Source organism: Phalangium opilio, unplaced genomic scaffold, assembly GCF_054372755.1.
Source record: "Phalangium opilio isolate 3A_F unplaced genomic scaffold, DU_Popi_V2 ptg000052l_1, whole genome shotgun sequence".
NCBI classification, from domain to species: Eukaryota; Metazoa; Arthropoda; class Arachnida; order Opiliones; family Phalangiidae; genus Phalangium; species Phalangium opilio.
In genome coordinates, this window is record NW_028324171.1 from 437846 (window position 1) to 457969 (window position 20124).

The 20124-nt window shown below is 43.0% G+C and overlaps 1 non-coding gene and 2 pseudogenes across 1 annotated transcript; all 3 read left to right on the top strand.

Annotated features, from left to right (window-relative positions):
* Window positions 1–5896: 5896 nt before the first annotated feature.
* LOC149673364 (small subunit ribosomal RNA) lies at window positions 5897–7660 on the top strand. Its single transcript, XR_016367096.1, has one exon. It is a non-coding gene; the product is annotated as a small subunit ribosomal RNA (ribosomal RNA).
* A 657-nt stretch (window positions 7661–8317) lies between these two features.
* Window positions 8318–8464, top strand: LOC149673365 (5.8S ribosomal RNA; annotated as a pseudogene).
* Window positions 8465–8945: 481 nt separating this feature from the next.
* LOC149673366 (large subunit ribosomal RNA) lies at window positions 8946–11775 on the top strand (annotated as a pseudogene).
* Window positions 11776–20124: the final 8349 nt, after the last annotated feature.

A 20124-nucleotide genomic window follows, 5' to 3' on the forward strand; every position in this document is an offset into this window, starting at 1 on the left:
TAGGTTCATTAATTCCAGATGAAATGAAAATCAAATCATAACTACTTTATGACCGAACCCTTGACACTTTTTTGGTAAAACAACACTGTCCACAGCTAAGGGAAATGGAGAAAAACAGGCCAATAATTTGTTATGTTTTGCTTTCAAGGCATTTCAACCAGGCTTATGATTCCAATGGCGTATTTTTTCACTGCTAATCTTGACGCAGACAGTCTTTATAACATCATGCTGTAAGTAATTAAATGTGTTGAAGAGTGTGGGTTTAAAGTGCTTAGAATAGTCTCTGATAACGCAAAAACAAACACAGCAGCGTTTAAGAAATTTGGCAATGGAGAGTTGCAGCATCAAGTTCCCCACCGTATGAACCCGGAACGCCCTCTTTTTCTCGCATTTGATCAGAGCCATGAACTTAAGAATTTTCGAAACCGGTATCTCTGTAGGCAGTTTGTGTATCTGGGCACAGCCATATCTTCGATATCTGTCAAAAGACTGTACGATTTACAAAAAGGGTGTTTTGTCAAACCTGTTCCCAAATTAATAGGAAAGTCGTATACCCCACCAGCTTTGAAAAATAAATGTATCAAGAGCCATCACTTTGCAGATAAGGAAGATTTAGAGAACATGATATTCTTCGTGGAACTGATCCGAAAATGGTAGGATATTTTTGATATTTGTAATACAACTCATGGCGTTCAGTCCAGGAAGAAGAACAAAGAACCATTTGCTGACGTTAATGACGAACGTCTGCAAGGGCTTAAAGCACAATTCATTTCTTTCCTGATTGTGATTCAAGAGAATTCAACAATCAAAAATGAATGTTTCACTACGGAAAAATTTGAAGCCGTAAAACTTACATACTTTTCTACATGGCCGGCAGGCCCTTGTAGATATGATAGCCTTCACTCCAACTTCAAAGCGTCTATAGTTAACAGTAATTGTAGGTAAACGAAGGTATCGCTAACCATCAGCTTTCGAAACTAAAAGAGGCCAATCAATCCTAACGAAGCCTTGTTTCCTATGAATTATAGGAACAGTTAAGAGACACTCAATTACCTGGTAACTAGATTTCGGATATATCAAATACTGCCTATAATAAATTACTGGAATAACAAAGTTATAATTGACCTTTAAAACCGAAGGTAGAAAACTTAAAATTCAACGAGCCTTGTAACCCCGCGTATGGAGCTTTGACGTCAATCTGCGTTTAAAATCAATTGATAACTCACGAGTCCTTAAGTAAATGCACGTTGTAAGAAACCCTATTAATAAAGTTCCGTACGCCGTTGAACTGGGAAAAAATAACTAAACTTGCGGACTAAGCAGTTGTTTCTACATCAATGCTGTAACGCAGTTACTAGTAGAAGGCCTAGGTCAAGTGGTAATTGCATCAATTTTGATGAAACCAAAGATAAGCATTGGTCTCAAAAATCGAGAAAGAATGACTACTCCATCACTGCTGCACCAGTCTCTGCTTATTGTGAACAAGATGCTATTTTTACAAAGAATGTACATACAGAATTGACTTATCATTGACGAACAAGGATAACGGAGAAACTCAATCACTCACAATGGACGTTTTGATTAATCTCTCCTCGCTCAAAACCAACCCGATGATAAATTGTTAAATTCAGAAGGGATTCACCGAGTAAATACCACGATTCAAGATACTAATGATACATGTCATGGACGTCACTAATATGCACCCGTATGTGAAGTTTTTAGCTTTGGCAGAGAACCGATGATTTTAATACTTATAGTCCGCATTTCCAAAACTCTGAAGCCTAACTTACCGGCACAGCAAATCCGATGAAACATATACAGGAAATTACATCGGCGCATTTCCAAATTCCAATATTGGAACGCCACGAGTATATATTATTTCCAGCAAGAAGCGAGAGTTAGGTTGTTGATGATATTCCCGTGCTGGAAAATAGGGAAACAACATCTGGGACCCTATTCTCTAAGGTCCTTTCGGAGGAATTTCGATCCGAATCTTTTCATTCGGAGTCAAATTCTCCGAATGAAAATAAAACGTATTCTGTAAGAACCTTATCCTAATCATACGGTGATAACCTCTCCGAATCATTCGGCGGCCGAAAGAGACGGCCTAATCGGGCATTCGAATTTTTTACCGCCTCTCTTCCCTCCATCAATCTTAGATTCGCGGAACTTTCGCCGGAATTTTTTTCCCTTTACCTTTTTGCTGGGACCTTGGCTGCGGTTCATATTTTTATTTAGTATGGCTGCTTTGTTTTTTCAACTCAAGCTTAATCGCTTGTGAATCGAACATGGTAATCGCATTACCCGCAGGGTTTTTTGAGACTTAAATCAAGCGTGGGCAAATTTTTAGGTTAAGGCGGGAAATGGCTTTAGGCCTTGGCGGGCCTTGGCGAAGTCTAGAAGGTAGATCGACGGCTTTACCTGTAGATTTAAAGGTATAAAAACGTCGTTGAATTTACCCTACATTTAAGGGATCATTTCGCCAGATCCAATTACTTAACACAGATTTAATTGTTCATTTTAATATTTTTACTACCGGGGCTTGTAAGTTAGAGCCACCTATTTTTGAACAATTGCATCAATTATTAATAATTGCTTGATAAAATTTGGTTATTTCGTTTGGCTTCTATTTAAATCATTAAATTTTGGTAGGTGTGTAACCATTGATAGAGGGCTAATGATCTACATTAATGGATTTATCACGAGATCTACATTAATGAATTTATCACGAGATCCACACAATTGGATTATAATTTGCGATTAGTTAACATTGTTATTCTAGGTTCTCATTGCCTCATATTTAACCCTAATAAAACTTGCGTTAAGTTTCATTCAAAATTCGACGTATATTAAATATTGTTTAGCGTGAACTAATGCCCATTTTAAAAGATTATTATGAAGCAATTTAAGAATAAATAATTTTTTATCAAAAAAATAAATAAATAAAAAGGGAAAAAAAGCACTTGTTTCTATCTTAAGAAACGAAATCGAAAAAGAGAAAATTTTCTTTGTATTGAATTTGTTCCCAATACAAACACCATTTCCCAAAATTTCCATTCCTTGGGAAAAACCAAAGTTTCCATCCCTTCAATTTGAAAGCGCGCCAAATAAAATTGTCCAATAAGGAAAAAGTTGGCGTCAGAAAGTACTACGTGGCTTAAGAGGAAGTGACGTCCATTTGGATTGAGAGAAAATTTCGAAGTATCCGAATGACGATAAGGATTGGGGTTAGAGAATATGGTTTTTTCGGTCCACTCCGAATGAGGCTGATCCGAATCATAAGGATTCGGAGTGATCCGAATGATTTTCAATTATTAGAGAATAAGATCCCTGGGTACCCTTATCCAAATGAGACAACTAAAATCGGGGAAAGTACAGTCAAGAACCAGCTCTGGCTCATCTTGAAAATCTTCCAACTTCGGATTACGACGGAGAAATGTCAAGTCCAGCAACAAATGAAACTAACCTCGTTCATGAAATTACCCTACAAGAAAAAGTTGCCGGTGATAACTTATTATCAGGCCACCCCGGCTTAGGAGTAGTCATTGGCAAATAAAAGAAGTCCGTTATTTCTGAAAGTCAAGTGTACTTATGGCGCTCATCATCTAAAGTTTTAAATTGAGGCATATCTAAAAATGTGACATCCACAATGCGGTTAAAATAGATTTGGAAGATGAAGTTGCTCAGGAATTAGTGAAGTATGGCAATTTCGAAACGGATAATCAAACCAAGACACTTAAATTAAGGCAACCAGTAAGCAGTTTTCTAATAGAAAGAATGTATGGCAAATGTGATTATAGCTCTTGATTCGGAAAAACACGTTTTACTGATAGAAAGCGTTATGCTTGACAATTTGCACAAAGCCTGCCATGCTTAGGGTTCGAAAATGACAGTAATTTTGGAAAAATGAAAATTACGCCGTAATTTACCAAAATTCAAAAATAGATTATATTGACCGTTTTTAAGCTGAATAATGAAAATACCACTTAAAGGTAGCTATAATACTCTGTATATCATATTATCTTACATTTATAAAAATAATAATATAATATAAAACAATCTTCACCATCTTATTGGTTCGAGTCAATTGATTCGTCTTCAACACTCTCACCGTCTTTCAGCTATTGTTCGTCATCTGAGTCCATCGATTCTTTGGTCAGGCTGAGATCTTGGCATTCGTTTCGGCTTTTTGGATGAATCACTTGAAAGTTTCAGTATATGTTTAACGAAAACCAGTTTTACAGCTCTTTCGTTTGTAAGGCAATTTCTTGCTTTGGTATGAATCGCTCTGCTCATAGTGAATCTACGCTCTGTTTCGGCTGAATTTGGCGGAGCTTGCAAGATCTGTGCAGCATATATGCTGAGAGCTTAAGAGGAACATATTCCTTTCCACCAAGTAACGGAGTGGAGGTTTTCTCCCTATGAGTTTAACTTCAAATAATCCCATAAAAATCTATATCATCCTTGCTTAGACTCTCGCCAAGTTCACTAATAATGTCGGTATTGTTCTGTCCCGTACTTTTTAAAACGTTTGTGACAAAGGAAATCCCTTATATGTCTTCTGGTGTAAGCCGTTCACCTATGAAAGAGGATCCAAATGTATTGGCCTAATTATCATATTTTTCCGCTTTTCTAAAACTTTCATTATGATTCCCATACTTCTAATTGGAACATTAAGAGACATTTGTTTCAAAATCACGCTTCAAGATGACGAAACTTTCAACGACAAGTGAAATACCAAACGTTTCCGATACAAAAAGAGTGTAATCCATTTATCAATTGGTTTAAGGTAATCATAGTCAGATTAACATCATTCCAAAACACTTCATTGTCCAAGATCAGCGATTTCCCCGAATTACTCAAAATACTACTACTATTTATATATATATAAATTTATTTACGTCACCCAAACTTTCATGAATCAAGCTACGTGAACGCAGAAATACTTTCTGAACATTAGCATAACTTAAAGCAATGTAACTGTTATTCTCTAACTGATGCTAGAATAACTATTTATTTTAGTTTTCGGGGATGATTTACCCAGAACTCGGAATAGGGCGTTAATTAAGAATAATGTGAGTAAGCCGTCTTACACTTCATTTCCTCACTATAAAACACTGTCAATGAAATTTAAATTTCATTCTGTTCACTTATATTAACCCCGCACTCCATTAACACACCCCTCCCTACCACCAACCCACCCTCCCTCCTTCTTCCCTTCGCATATTTAAAAAAGAGTCTATTAAATTTGTTCATCGTTAGTGAGTTCACGTTTTTAACGGACTTCGGGAAAAATGATTGAAATATTATAAATTTTAAAATTCCCGAACTGGTAAGTTATCCCTAATACTTATGTTCCACACTACTATTGTGGAGCGTGCTCTTTTTGTCTTTCAATTTAAATCATAAATTGATGCATATTGTCTCTACAATTTCAAGCATCAATTTGAGATAATTGAAAGACAATGAAATACGTCACGTCTCCCGGACCTTCTGGCGAGAACAAAAGTCTAGCTGACTTTCGTCCGTCGAAGCGATAATTTTTCAGCTAGTCCCAGATCGTCCTCGTAACGGAGGTGCGACGTTGGTGGGCCAATTGGTAATAATTGCTATTCGATGGTGAGTTTGTCTCGTAAAGTGCAATAATCCAAGTACCTCAGCGTTCACGCTCGAACACGGCGATTGAAATATATCGCTTCGGGTGAATGAATCGAGAAACACAAGCGAAGAAAACCGTTCCCGAGAGAGTTCGGCTTCTCGTTTTTAACGTCGATAAAGTTGGAGCCGTCCGCTTCAAGCGGCGGTTCTACGACGCCTTTAACCCATCTCGTCGGCCCTTAGTAGAGCCGGTCGTAGCGTGGGACTGGCGTCAACTGACGGCAACGTTATTCGTTGCTACCTGGTTGATCCTGCCAGTAGTCATATGCTTGTCTCAAAAACTAAGCCATGCTTGTCTAAGTCCATGCCGAAATAAGGTGAAACAGCGAATTACTCTTTAAATCAGTTATGGTTTCTTAGATCGTACTGTTTTACTTGGATAACTTTGGTAATTCTAGAGCCAATACATGCAGCAGAGCCCCGACCTTAGAAAAGGGGCGCTTTTATTAGACCAAGACATATCCGGCTTCGGCCCGCTTACCATGGCGACTCTGGATAACTTTGGGCAAATCGCACGATCTCGTATCGGCGATGTTTCTTTCAAGTGTCTGACTTATGATCTTTCAATGGTAGGCTACACGCCTACCATGGTCGTAACGGGTAACGGGGAATCAGAGTTCGATTCCGGAGAGGGAGCCTGAGAAACGGCTAACACATCCAAGGAAGGCAGCAGGCGCGCAAATTACCCACTCCCGGCACGGGGAGGTAGTGACGAAAAATAACAATACGGGACTCTTTTGAGGCTCCGTAATTGGAATGAGTACACTAGAAATCCTTTAACGAGGATCCATTGGAGGGCAAGTCTGGTGCCAGCAGCCGCGGTAATTCCAGCTCCAATAGCGTATATTAAAGTCGTTGCGCTTGAAAAGTTCGTAGTTGAATCTCAGTTCCAGACAGGTGGTCCGTTCCGGTGGTTACTGCCTGGCCTGAACATCCTGTCGTTTACTTTGAAAAGTTGGAGTGCTCAAAGCAGGCGTCCCTCCTGAATAATGGTGCATGGAATAATGAAAGAGGACTTCGAGTTCTATTGTGTTGGTTTTCGGAACACGAGGTAATGATTAAAAGGGACAGACGGGGGGCATTCGTATTGCGACGCTAGAGGTGAAATTCTTGGACGGTCGCAAGACGAACTACAGCAAAAGCATTTGCCAAGAATGTTTTCATTAATCAAGAACGAAAGTTAGAGGTTCGAAGGCGATCAGACACCGCCCTAGTTCTATCCATAAACGATGCCAACCAGCGATCCGCCCGAGTTACTCAATTGATTCGGCGGGCAGTTTCCGGGAAACCAAAGTTTGTGGGTTCCGGGGGAAGTATGGTTGCAAAGCTGAAACTTAAAGGAATTGACGGATAGCACCACCAGGAGTGGAGCCTGCGGCTTAATTTGACTAAACACCGGAAAACTTACCCGGCCCGGACACTGGAAGGATTGACAGATTAAGAGCTCTTTCGTGATTCAGTGGGTGGTGGTGCATGGCAGTTCTTAATTGGTGGATCGATTTTTCTGGTTAATTCCGATAACGAACGAGACTCTAGCCTACTAAATAGGCGACCGATCAATTGTGTCGGTTTTCCTTCTTAGAGGGACAAGCGGCGTTTAGCCGCACGAAGCAGAGCAATAACAGGTCTGTGATGTCCTTAGATGTCCGGGGCCGCACGCGCGCTACACTGAAGCAATCAGTGTGTGTTTACCCCTGTCCGGCCGGACTGGGTAACCCGATGAACCTCCTTCGTGATAGGTATAGGGGCTTGAAATTGTCCCCCTTGAACCAGGAATTCCCAGTAAGCGCGAGTCATAAGCTCGTGTTGATTACGTCCCTGCCCTTTGCACACACCGCCCGTCGCTACTACCTATTGAATGATTTAGTGAGGTCTTCGGACTGGTGCTCGGAGCGGCTTTCGAGTGGCCCCAACGTACCGGAAAGATGACTAAACTTAATCATTTAGAGGAATTAAAAGTCGTAGCAAGGTTTCCGTAGGTGAACCTGCGGAAGGATCATTATCGAAAAATTGCCGTTCCGAAAAGGTTTAACCGGCGCCATTGTATGGGTACGAGTTTTTATTAAAACGAGTTACTCGGCGAAATAACTTTTCAAAATTTTTTTAATCTTCTTGGGAAGAAGGGTTTCGTCACCGTAAAGAACGTATCGTCGCGTTCTTTACCCAAAACCCCCACCGGCAAGGTTTCGACGGTAAATACGTTCACGACCTACCGACGATGCAATTTCCTTCGCGACATAGCAGTGCCTTCACGACACGAGAAGCACCGTAAACGTTTCTTACGGCGTCAACGAGTGATTAACGGGTGTACAGACCGAAGTTTGGATTCACCATCGTGGTGCTCCCTTCGAAAGTCCCTGGCTGGCTTAGTCGCGTCGTTATTTCCGTCGAACGGGTCGCGACGGGTAGAAATCGCTCTCCGGTGGAATCAAGAAAATCTCGACGGACCAGACTATTCGAGTGTGGAATCTTTAGTGTCTGAGGGCATGGAAGATAGAGGTCTCGGGCCGCGGAAGTCAAATCCGATTCCATTTTCGGGAGTTTAACCTTTTTCCGCGGTGAATTCCCGGCACTATCCGTATAACCTCTATCATAGGGCGTACCAAGCCTCCGCCTTTCTTGACAGAAAGTGCTTCATATCAAGGGTTTGTATTTTTGAAAAATATAAAAATGTACGACTCTAAGCGGTGAAGAACGCAGCCAGCTGCGAGACTTGGTGTGAATTGGTGGACACATTGAGCACTTATCTTTCAAACGCACATTGCGACCTCGGGTCTTTCCCAAGGTTTCTCGTGTCTGAGGGTCGGATTACTGACCACTGCGACCGCTTTTCGTACTCAGTAATTCGAAGACGATTAGTCGGTTTTAACGTGACCGTGTTTCTTTGTTCACGAAAGTTTACCTTTCGGGAATCGAGATCCGTTTAAATCTCGTGTTTCGTCTTGTTCGTCGACTCGCCGTGGCGTTGTCGCACGTTCGATTCGTGCTATGCCTTAAAAACCATAAGAACCAGAGCGGCTTCCGAGTAATGCTTTATAACATTTTCTCTTCAAGTTCGTCTCGCGATGGTCCGGGCCATTCGAACGATTTCGGTCCTCGATCTAATTCGTTCGACGTGGTCGGTTTTACGCTTGTTTTCGTATGAAATGGCGTTCGGCTACGCGTCTCGATGCTTTCGAAAGCGCGCCCTAGGGTTCTCTCCGAAGGATTCTGCGGGCGGGTTAATAGGAAGTTACGCTAGCCACCACGATTTAATAAAACTGTCGACCTCAGATCAGACGAGATAACCCGCTGAATTTAAGCATATAAATAAGCGGAAGAAAAGAAATTAACAGAGATTCCCTTAGTAGCGGCGAGCGAACAGGGAGAAGCCCAGCACCCAAGCACCCGTTCCAATGGGATGGGAGTGCTATTTGGTGTTTAGGAGTAGCGCGACCGAAGGTTGACCTAAGCGCAAGACCCCCTGACTGGGGCTCTCGCCCATTGAGGGTGCAAGACCCATAGTCAAGCAAAACTCCTTGGAGTCGAATTGATTGAGAATCCATCTATGGCTAAATTCGTCAACGAAACCGATAGCGAACAAGTACCGTGAGGGAAAGTTGTAAAGAACTTTGAAGAGAGAGTTCAAGAGTGCGTGAAACCGTTTACAGGTAAACGGGTGGGCCCTATAAGGTCATCGTCGGAGTGAGCCTTCGCCAGACCGGGGACGATTTTAGCCCTGTGCGGGCTACGCCGAGCACTCCCTTTACCGGGAACGAAGCGGCGGGACAGGTGTTGTCGTTTGGTTTGTCGTTTCACCTTTGCGTGGGCGGCTGCCGACGATCTCCGCTGGTTTCCGTTCGCACTCGTCGATGCTCAGGTGGTCAGCAGCGAGTAGGTCGCTAACCCACCCGACCCGTCTTGAAACACGGACCAAGGATTCTAACATGTGCGCGAGTCATTGGGTCTTGAATAGGCCCAAAGGCGAAATGAAAGTGAACACCGGTTCGGCCGATTGCCTTGAGATCCCGCGAGCCTCGCGTTCGTGGGCGCACCAAGGGCTCGTCCCGATCGCCTCGTTTACGGGGCGGAGCAAGAGCGTACACGTTGGGACCCGAAAGATGGTGATTTATGCCTGGGAAGGACGAAGCCAGAGGCAACTCTGGTGGAGGTCCGCAGCGATTCTGACGTGCAAATCGATCGTCAGACCTGGGTATAGGGGCAAAAGACTAATCGAACCATCTAGTAGCTGGTTCCCTCCAAAGTTTCACTCAGGATAGCTGGCACTAGGAGAATGCAGTCTCATCCGGCAAAGCGAATGATTAGAGGCCTTGGGGCAGGGTTGGAAAAAAGCCGGATTTTTTTTAAAAAAAGCCAGGCCAGTGGTTTTTACTGGTTTTAACTGGCTTTTATTGGTTATAACCGGCTAAAATAAAAACAAACGATTTTTCTTATGTCACGCACTTTTTCGAAGTGAGAAATCATCTGCTACAAACTTCTGAGACTATTTTTGAAGTTTCTACTTAGCGTTAGACTATTACTTCATAAGTTTACATATGAATATCAGATTAAATTCAATAAAATAATGAAATAAAGAATTAAAGAAGATAAAAGATTCCGAAAACTAGTTCAAGCGGAAGGAAAGAAGATCCAGTTTGGAGTGAAGTTTTAAGGATTGGATCATCCTCATCAACATCAACTAAGGTTAAATGTAAATACTGTTCATGTGAAGTTAGTGCAAGACCAGAACGTATTAAAACACATTTGTCGAAATGTCCCAAGAAAGAAATTTCAAGCAACATTTTAGACTCGCCTAATGATGGGGTCACACTTTATAATCTTGACATTGATTCAACGCAATCACAGTCCTCTTTTCACTCACCGCCTTCAAGCAGTTTGAGTGATGCAAGAACTGAGACTCCATCACCTATAGGTTTTGGACCAAGATTATGCTGCAAAATTCAATGCTACAAAGCGTCGCCAAACAGGGATCTCTGAATTCGCAATGAAGACTTCTTCATCACAGAAGCATGCTTTAGACATAACGAGAAAGTATTCCTTTGTAATAGAAAACAATTTTGTAGAAAATGTCCATGAATAAAATTTTTTTAATAAAATAATGTTTTTTAAAAAAGCCAAAAAAGCCGGATTTTTTCAGACGATTATAACCGGTTAAAACCACCTGGTTAAAACCGGTATGGTTGGTTCAGTGCCAACCCTGCCTTGGGTTCGAAAAGACCTCAACCTATTCTCAAACTTTAAATGGGTGAGAAGTCCGGTTTGCTCGACTGAAGCCCGGACGGGAACTTGGATGCGAGTGCCAAGTGGGCCACTTTTGGTAAGGAGAACTGGCGCTGTGGGATGAACCAAACGCCGGGTTAAGGGGCCCGATACGAGACGCTCATGAGATCCCATGAAACGTGTTGGTTGCTATAGACAGCAGGACGGTGGCCATGGAAGTGGGAATCCGCTAAGGAGTGTGTAACAACTCACCTGCCGAAGCAACTAGCCCTGAAAATGGATGGCGTTCCAGCGTCAACCCCATACCCGGTCGCCGCGGCCGAATAAATCATGGTGTTTTAAGCCGCGGTGAGTATTAGGGCCGCAGAGGTGCGCGTCGAATGTGCCGAGCGTAAGCTCGCCTGGAGCCCCCTCTGGTGCAGATCTTGGTGGTAGTAGCAAATACTCAAGTGAGAACCTTGAAGACTAAGGTGGAGAAGGGTTCGATGTGAACAGCAGTTGAACATGGGTCAGTCGGTCCTATGGGATACGAGAAATCCCTTCCGAGGCGGGACCTCTCATTCGCAAGTCCCGCTGGTGACCGAAAGTGAATCGTGTTAATATTCCCGAACCCGGACACGGAGATCGTCCCCTTCGGAGGTACATTGCGGTAACGTAAACGAGCTCGGAGACTTCGACGGGAGTCCCGGGAAAGTTGTCCTTTCTTTGTAAGGATTCGACTCCCTGGAATCGGTTCGCCCGGAGATAGGGATGGTGTTTCCGTACCTCTTGCCCGCGCCTCTTGCGGTGTTCGGAGCGCTCCCGTCGGCCCTTGAAAATCCGAGTGAGAGGTAGTGATTTTCGTGCCGGACTGTACCCATATCCGCAGCAGGGCTCCAAGGTGAACTGCCTCTAGTCGGTAGAAAATTGAACATAAGGGAAGTCGGTAAAACCGATCCGTAACTTCGGGAGAAGGATTGGCTCTGAGGGCTGGGCCGATCGGGCTGAGGTCCGAAGCGGTTCCAGCACTGCACCGGGACTGGGAGAGACCGACCGGCAACGGTTTTGTTGAGCCCGGACCAGCGTCGGGGCCTTCCCGTGGAATATTTCAGCTGCGCGGCGTGCTGGGTCTCGTGCCTGGCGCGACCGTTACGGTCGGCAACTAACAGCCAACTCAGAACTGGCACGGACCAGGGGAATTCGACTGTCTAATTAAAACCAAATTCAACCAAGCGCGGGTAAACGGCGGGAGTAACTATGACTCTCTTAATCATAGTCGACTGATTTTTCCTCGCGAGCGGTCGCATTTTATAGCTCTCTCGTCGTATAGTTTTATCCTTAATTATCTTGTAGTGTTTTAAACTTAGTAATTATCGTCTTAAAAAACTTAGTTTAATTTACCGGAATTCTCTCTTCGGCTTTAGTTTGCGCAGAAAAGTACGCGGAGTTTCCCTTTCTCCCGGCTTGGCCCTTCGGGGCTCGTCATGGATCTCACGGAAAACCCGTTTGTTCCCTGACATAAACTGCCGCGGGATAATGAATCTACCTTTCCTCATCAGCTTACAGCAGAGCTTCTCTCTGAGCAGATTAACCTTCCATTAGTCAACGTTTCCGTAATTACCCGGACGATACCTAAGACTCGGCATAACAGGCTCCCTAACGTCAACTCCAATCCTGCGCATATATTCCAGAATACGCCAAGTAATACCGAAACCTCCGTTCAGTCACCAGGTCACGACGATCTTTCAATCATCCCAGAAAATATGTTAGACACCGGTACCAATAGTGAAATGCAAGTACGGATTGTTTTTTCAAACGAAAACGTTCCGGTTCAAACAATTCCTGTCAAGCCGGATTTCAGCTGCACTAATTCAATGTCCAGTCCACAATGCCGACACATTATGGAGAACCTTCCAACGTTTCATCTTTTAACGATTCAAACACTTGACGAGCTTGAAAAGCTTGAAGAAAAGTTCGAATCAACAGAGTCAAGGGGACAATTTGTAAGTATATGAAACAGATCAAAACTTGACATATTTTCTAATATGCGAATTACTATTTGATGATGCATATTTCAACAAGGGACCATTCAAAAACTAGGTCATCAATTTTAAAGAAATTTTAACCTGCTCCTTCCCATTAAGTGATGTAACAAAAACCAATAGCCCAATCCTAAATAATTGAGTGTTGTAGCTTATGAAGAGTCCGAACTATATGACAAATCTTTGTGGTAAAAGTGAAATAAGACTTCATTCTTTCTCTTTTTCTCGCCGGGATTGATTTAGATATTAACAAATTATCTATTTTGCACATCTAGCTTCAATATTTGAAAAGTATTAGAGGGTCCAACGTCAAGAGCTTTGTCAAAAGAATTTTTTTACAAATATTGACAGACGAAGTTTTGGTTTTGCTTAATTGGGAGGGTAGAAAAGCCAAAAAAGGTTTAAACATTTTATTATGACTTCCCAAATAATCGGTGAGTCCAATTTTAATCCCCAAAATGTTATCGCATTTCAATAACTAAGCAAATGTACGATAAACTTTATTAAAATAGCGGCATCTATGTCAACAGATGCATTTTCATGCACAAAGAAAGAAGTGGAGGATGGAATCAAGTCTCGCCTTCGTCATGCTCAAGGCAATCTTGACAAAAAAAGTATAGTAGTAGAAACAGTTAAATGGAATTCTTCCAAATTAAATATCTTCGAAAATAGAGTAAATATAAATGTGTCTGTGTGAACCCTTTCATATTGTAGCATGGCTGCCAGACTCCTTAGAGTTTCTACTTCTTGGATCTGGCAGGGTATATATGCCTTCATGCTACATGCTCCTCCTCCTAGTCAAATCTTCTGTGATTTTGATATAATTTTTAGTCAGTCAGTAGTCAGCTCTCCGCGAGAGCAGGTAGTTTTCGTCAAACTGTCAAGTGTACGACAAGTTCGGGTTTATCCCTTTGTTTTTTCAAGTATTGATAAAAGTCAGAAGATTAATTATTCTATTGATGGATTTAAACTGTAAGTTGTCTTTAATTCATTTTTATGGCCCTCGGGAGAATCTCCCTATTTAGTTAATTTCTATTGAGGGTTACATAAATGGCGCCCGAACAGGGATTCGACGCGACTAGGCCTTAAGCCTCAGTTAGTCCCGTATTAAAAAACTGTTTATCATCGTTGGTATATCCGCCCCCACGTGACGGTAAGCCTTGGCTTCCACGTTGGTAAATAATTAAAGATAATTAATTTAATCTTAATTAATCATAATTAATTTTAATAATAAATTAGAAATAAAATTATCTTCATAATTAATGTATTGAATTGAGATAACTTACTTGTTTATTTTGTATAAACTTAACTTAAATAAATAATGGCCTTTTCGGATAATAAAACATGGAAATCTCCTCATAACACTGAGGATGAGGAGGAGGATTCTACATTACATAAAGGGGAAGACCATTCAAAGGAAGATCTATTTGCCTCTGCGGGGGATGACGGCGACACGCTAGCACCGCCTGAGATTGATGATCCGTTGAAGATTTTAACCGGATTCTTCGCCTTGAAGAAGATAATAATCTAAGCTTGGTCTAGGAAGGGATATCCACACTAAGTCAACTCGCGACTTATTTACAGGTGGGTCCCAATACAATGCATAGAGGGGTGGTGGCTAGCCCCTATGCCACAGCTAACCTACAGCGCCCTACACTAACTATTACCGTTAACCTCTGCAAGTTTTGATGGAAAGGAGAAACCGGGTTAGACCGCGGAGGAAAACTCCTTTTAACAAGCGGGGAGAGAACTTGCAAACTCTACGCAGAAGGATTTCTTCCCAGATTTTCACCCGGTGCCACAGTCCGGGATGCTGATACGAGAAAGAGGACGGCCTCCTCTCCAGTTTCGGGATTTTCTCCTTATCAATTATTCCCTCATAAGAGCATTCCCGCTCCTCAGGGAAGTTCAACTCCCTCAAATTTCCCTCCTCAAACTGGGATTGATACCCTTGTTCCTCCCAAATCAGCGTCTAAAAACGTTAGGCCTAAAGTTAGTTTTGCTAACACTTTACCTACTCCTAGAGTTAGCACTACCGGAGCTCAAATGTCTCCGTTTCGTCCCACTAGAGAAGCTGGTTCCAATAGACAACCTCCTCAATTTGGACCAGATACTACTGATGAGGAATCAAGATCCTTTATACTGCCTTTACTCCAAACTTTGGCAGATAATTCTACCACACAGGCTAATGCCGTAGCCAAAAATGTAGCAATAAACACTGCAATAGCTACTAGTTTGGATAATTAGTTAGGGATTTACCTACATTAATAAATAAATGTACAAATCCTCAAGTAGTTCAGACGGGAAAAGTCCCTATTGAGCCTCCAGAAAGGTTAGCCTATATGGGATCTTCGAGTGATAATGCCTCAGAATTCTTAGCTGCTTTTGAGGGATATGCAAAATTTCACAAGCTATCGAATGAAGATAGGTTAGCAGCATTGCCTCTCCTTCTACGAGGACATGCTTTGTATTGGTATCGGGATTTTATCCATCAGTATGACGATATCTGTAGCTCAAACCCTACTCATCCTCATTTAGCTTGGAAAACATTTAAAAGACACTTTAAGGCTCAATTTAGAGATTATGAAGCTGACTCTAAGCTTAAAATAGAGACTTCCCAAAGGAGTCAGAAGGATAAGGAATCTGTAGAGGATTTCTTCGGGGATGTTATGAAACTAAACTTAGCGATGACCCATCCTCTTTCTGAAAAGGAGTTAGTTCCCATTATTAAAAGTAATTTAAACGACTTTAGAACTCCTCTCCTCTTTTTACAATTTACTACAATGGAACAATTAAGTAATTCCTGTAAAACAATTGAAAACGATATCGAAGTAAGGAAAAGGAATGCCGAGAAGCAGGAAAAGAGGAAATCTCCCCCTTAACCTAACGCTATAGCAAAGGCTGAGTCCTCTTGCCCTGAAAATAGGGGCTCCGCCCATAGTCATTGTTCCCCTGGGCAGTGTCAAAGCCCTTGTAATCCCCTACTTCTCCTTCACATCGTAAATGGGAATATCCCAAAATAATCAGAGAACCTACAACAGAAACTTTAGCCAGAGATCTAAATCTTCTGGTCGTCAATTGACTTTGTCATACCCATCTACACGTATTATTACTTGTTATAATTGCGAAAAACCAGGTCATCTTGCAGCCGACTGTCCAGACAAAAAGATTAGCAAGTCCCACCGAACGAGTAAATAGAGTAGTAGGCAAACTCATATCATTCTATGTAGGGAATCATCATGATAGATGGGATGAATCTCAAGACCATCAATTTGCTATAAATTCTGCACCCCATGAAACCACGGGCAGATCGCCTTTCTTTTTCAATTTAGGGCGGAAGCCACGTCTCCCTTGGAATTTAGAAATTGAATAACCCATTTAGGACCCTAATGACCCTGGTCGTACTAAGACTTTAAAAGCTCTTAAGGAACAATTAGAATTCAGTAATGAATTATCTAAATTAGCTAAGGCTCATGAAAACCATTTTCAGGGCTAGTTGCTTCGGCAAGTGAGTTGTTACACACTCCTTAGCGGATTCCAACTTCCATGGCCACCGTCCTGCTGTCTAAGCAAACCAACACCTTTCATGGGATCTCATGAGCGTCTCGTATCGGGCCCCTTAACCCGGCGTTTGGTTCATCCCACAGCTGAAGTTCTGCTTACCAAAAGTGGCCCACTTGGCACTCGCATCCAAGTTGCCGTCCGGGCTTCAGTCGAGCAAACCGGACTTCTCACCCGTTTAAAGTTTGAGAATAGGTTGAGGTCTTTTCGACCCCAAGGCCTCTAATCATTCGCTTTACCGGATGAGACTGCATTCTTCGAGTGCCAGCTATACTGAGGGAAACTTCGGAGGGAACCAGCTACAAGATGGTTCGATTAGTCTTTCGCCCCTATACCCAGGTCTGACGATCGATTTGCAGGTCAGAATCGCTGCGGACCTCCATCAGAGTTTCTGGCTTCGTCCTGCCCAGGCATAGTTCACCATCTTTCGGGTCCCAACGTGTACGCTCTTGCTCCGCCCCGTCGACGAAGTGATCGGGACGGGCCCTTGGTGCGCCCACGAACGCGAGGCTCGCGGGATCCCAAGGCAACCGGCCGAACCGGTCTTCACTTTCATTTCGCTTTTGGGCCTATTCAAGACCCAATGACTCGCGCACATGTTAGACTCCTTGGTCCGTGTTTCATGACGAATTTGAAGTTCTCTTTGGTAGGAAGGGCAATTATCAGTGCTACAAAGGTGTTGTGGAGTGATTCGTGTTAAATTTGGAATTGGAGTGCGTACAGTTGATACATTGTTTCTTGGTCGTTGAGGTGCAGTCCTTGAAATCGTGGTTGCCAGCGCAGCCGGTGCATGACGGCTCAGGAGCAGTGCACACCGTTTGTATGTGGCCTAGGCGAGCACAGCGGAAGCAGCGCGGAATGTTGACGTGTTCGGTAATCCCGCAGTTGGTCCAGCCAACTCGGACCTTTCCAAGAGAGGTAAAGGTCTTGAAAATTGCCGGTGTAAGTTCCACGACCCAATTGGTGGTGTCACTACGCCCGCGGAGAGCGTATTTATCGACGATGTCAGTCTTAGTGCACTGGAGATGATTTTGGTCTATGAAAGTGGAAACAAGATCGTTCTTATCGACGTCCTTGTCCACTACAATTATCAGAACTCGAAGGAGAGCTTGTCGGGGTGAAGTTACTTTGGTGCATGATTGAAGATTGGCGTTGGTAGAAAGCTCAGTTCGCAAAGCTGCCGCTTCCGTCTTAGATTGGCAAGTTATGACAAGTCCATTGTTGCGACAGTGCCGCACTCTTTCAATCCCAATCTTCAGTTGTGCAATATTAACCGAGCTCTTGAGTTTTTGTTCAAAAATCTGAGATGTGTCATTTGACGCAGGGATATAAGAGAACAACCCTGTCATTATCAGGTTTCGGAAGCGCAGGTGGAGGTGGCGCTAGTCGATTGAATGGTTTAGATGCCGTTACTCGACTCGAGGGAGGTATGGGGGGTTGTAAGATGTTTGAGTACGAAATAAGCGGTGTGGGAATACGAGAAAGACCAGATGGAATTGGAGCGCCAGAAGCAGACGCAGAGGTCGCTAGGAGAAATGGAAGTCTTAATTTTGACTGAAGTTTGTCGATGGTACAATCCTTTTCTTTTAACACACCCATCAATTCAGCGTTCTTTTGATGAGCCTTAAAAAGTTCATTCTCAAGTTCTGAAAATATTTCTCTTAACCCTAGTGGGTTCGAAATTTTCCTGTTTTTGTCCAGCAAAATTGCCTCTAAAGCCTGGGAAAGTTGCTTGTCGAACGAGGCCCTGTATGCTGGTATGGAACAGTCAGCGTCCTCGGTTTCTTGTTGATCAGAGGGTTTATTTTGTGCAACATTAGGTACCTCGTCGCATATTTTAGTTTGCGGCTCCACAACACGCAGTGCAGAGGAGTTGTTGAGTGGTATTTGTGCAAGAGAAATTCTATCCTCGGGAGCGGGGGAACGTCATAAATTACGATTTGGCTGAAATAAACCATTCTCGTCTGGCTCTTTATTAGCGTCCATTGTAATTCTCTTGGATGTAACCATAATGAAGTTAAGGGGAGAAAAGATCGGTCTTACCCTACAGTAGCCGCCAAATTAACCCCCGCAACGGCACGGATGGGCCAAGCCGGTAGGTGTAAAGCCCAGGCTCTTTGACTCAAGACTACATCCAGCACTACCATTCCCTGGGCCTCCAACCCGCAGGGCGAACCAAACAACCGGTTAATTCCGGTTCCGGTGAGTCCAGACCGGGGATCTCTTCCCAGGTTCCGGTATCTCCACCCGCAGCCCCAAGTAAGGCGATCCTTCGAAAGGCCTAAGGATTACCGGGTATGGGAAATAGCAAGGCAAGGCCGGAACCCTAAAAAACCGCCCCTTTTGGTGAACACGGGACACCCGCACTGCCAAGACCCCTGGGCGCCACCGGTTGCCCTTCAACCGGTAACATGCGCGCTGAGCGATCTCGGCCAGAAAGGATTTCGGATATCATCCTAACCGACCTCCCGTGGCACCTAGCCTGCGCGGCCCCCGCACAAAGGGCCAAAAACCAACCCCACGATGACCACCCGGCATGGATAGCCTTGCCGGCAACGCTCACCGTGCCCATAGAAGACCACCATGAAGGAAAGGTAAGTATGGGAAAAGGTTGGGATGGGATGGTGACACTAGCCGGCATAGCCGAGACGGATCGACGGAAAGAAGACCGGCGCCCCTCCACCATGACAAGGTGGTGACCGCAGAGGGCAGTAGATAGGGACAGTGGGGAATCTCGTTAATCCATTCATGCGCGTCACTAATTAGATGACGAGGCATTTGGCTATTTAAACTATTTATTATCATTGAGATTGTAATGAGTACAAAGGTTGATGCGGTCAGCTCGGCTATATAGTAGAAATTAAACAAAGACCGAAGCTGACCGCATCAAAAGAAACCACACATTAAAATAAGCATTGAGCTTTAAATTAATAAATGAATTTGAAACCGTCCACAGCCAGAACCTCCTTCCCGGGAAAAAACTGCGTCGTCTGCTTTACTCAATTTATATTTTTTTATACTAAATTTTGTATAATGCCAAATTGTCCCGAAGTGGAGCCTTAAGTCAGTTTGTAATCGCGATCAAGTCAAGACTCGTTTCATGTCCAAAAGTGAAACGATTATTGCCATAAGCAATTCCATCTTCCTTTATTGATACCAACTTCAAGAAGAAAGCAAAAGTCACTAATGTCGAAAGAACACACGAAGAGCCTTTATCACAAATTGGAAATATTTTACTCTTAAATGCTCGACAATGTTTAATTAATAGTCTAAATAGTCAAAGTGGAAAGTGTTTGACTTCGTCTTCGAAATTAAATGCCATTTCACCAATTATACCTACTTCAATGTCGAATAGTAACTCTCCTCCACTAAAGCAGTATTAACATCTAATTCAATTTACGAATCACCTCAGTTATCAATGAGATCTAGTCAAACATCCCCGCAAGAAAATTTGCCACGAATTAAATTTTCTGTTGACGAAGAATTGGTAACACCTACATGTAGTCCATCTAAAGAAGCCAAGAATTACCTCGAACAAACAGAGTCATCTATTGAAATCTCAATATCTAAAACTGATGCTTCCAATCAAGCTACGCCTGCAATTAGAAAAACCAAAGACAAAACATCAATACGCTAGCTTGGAAAGTGTAATTACAGACTAAGG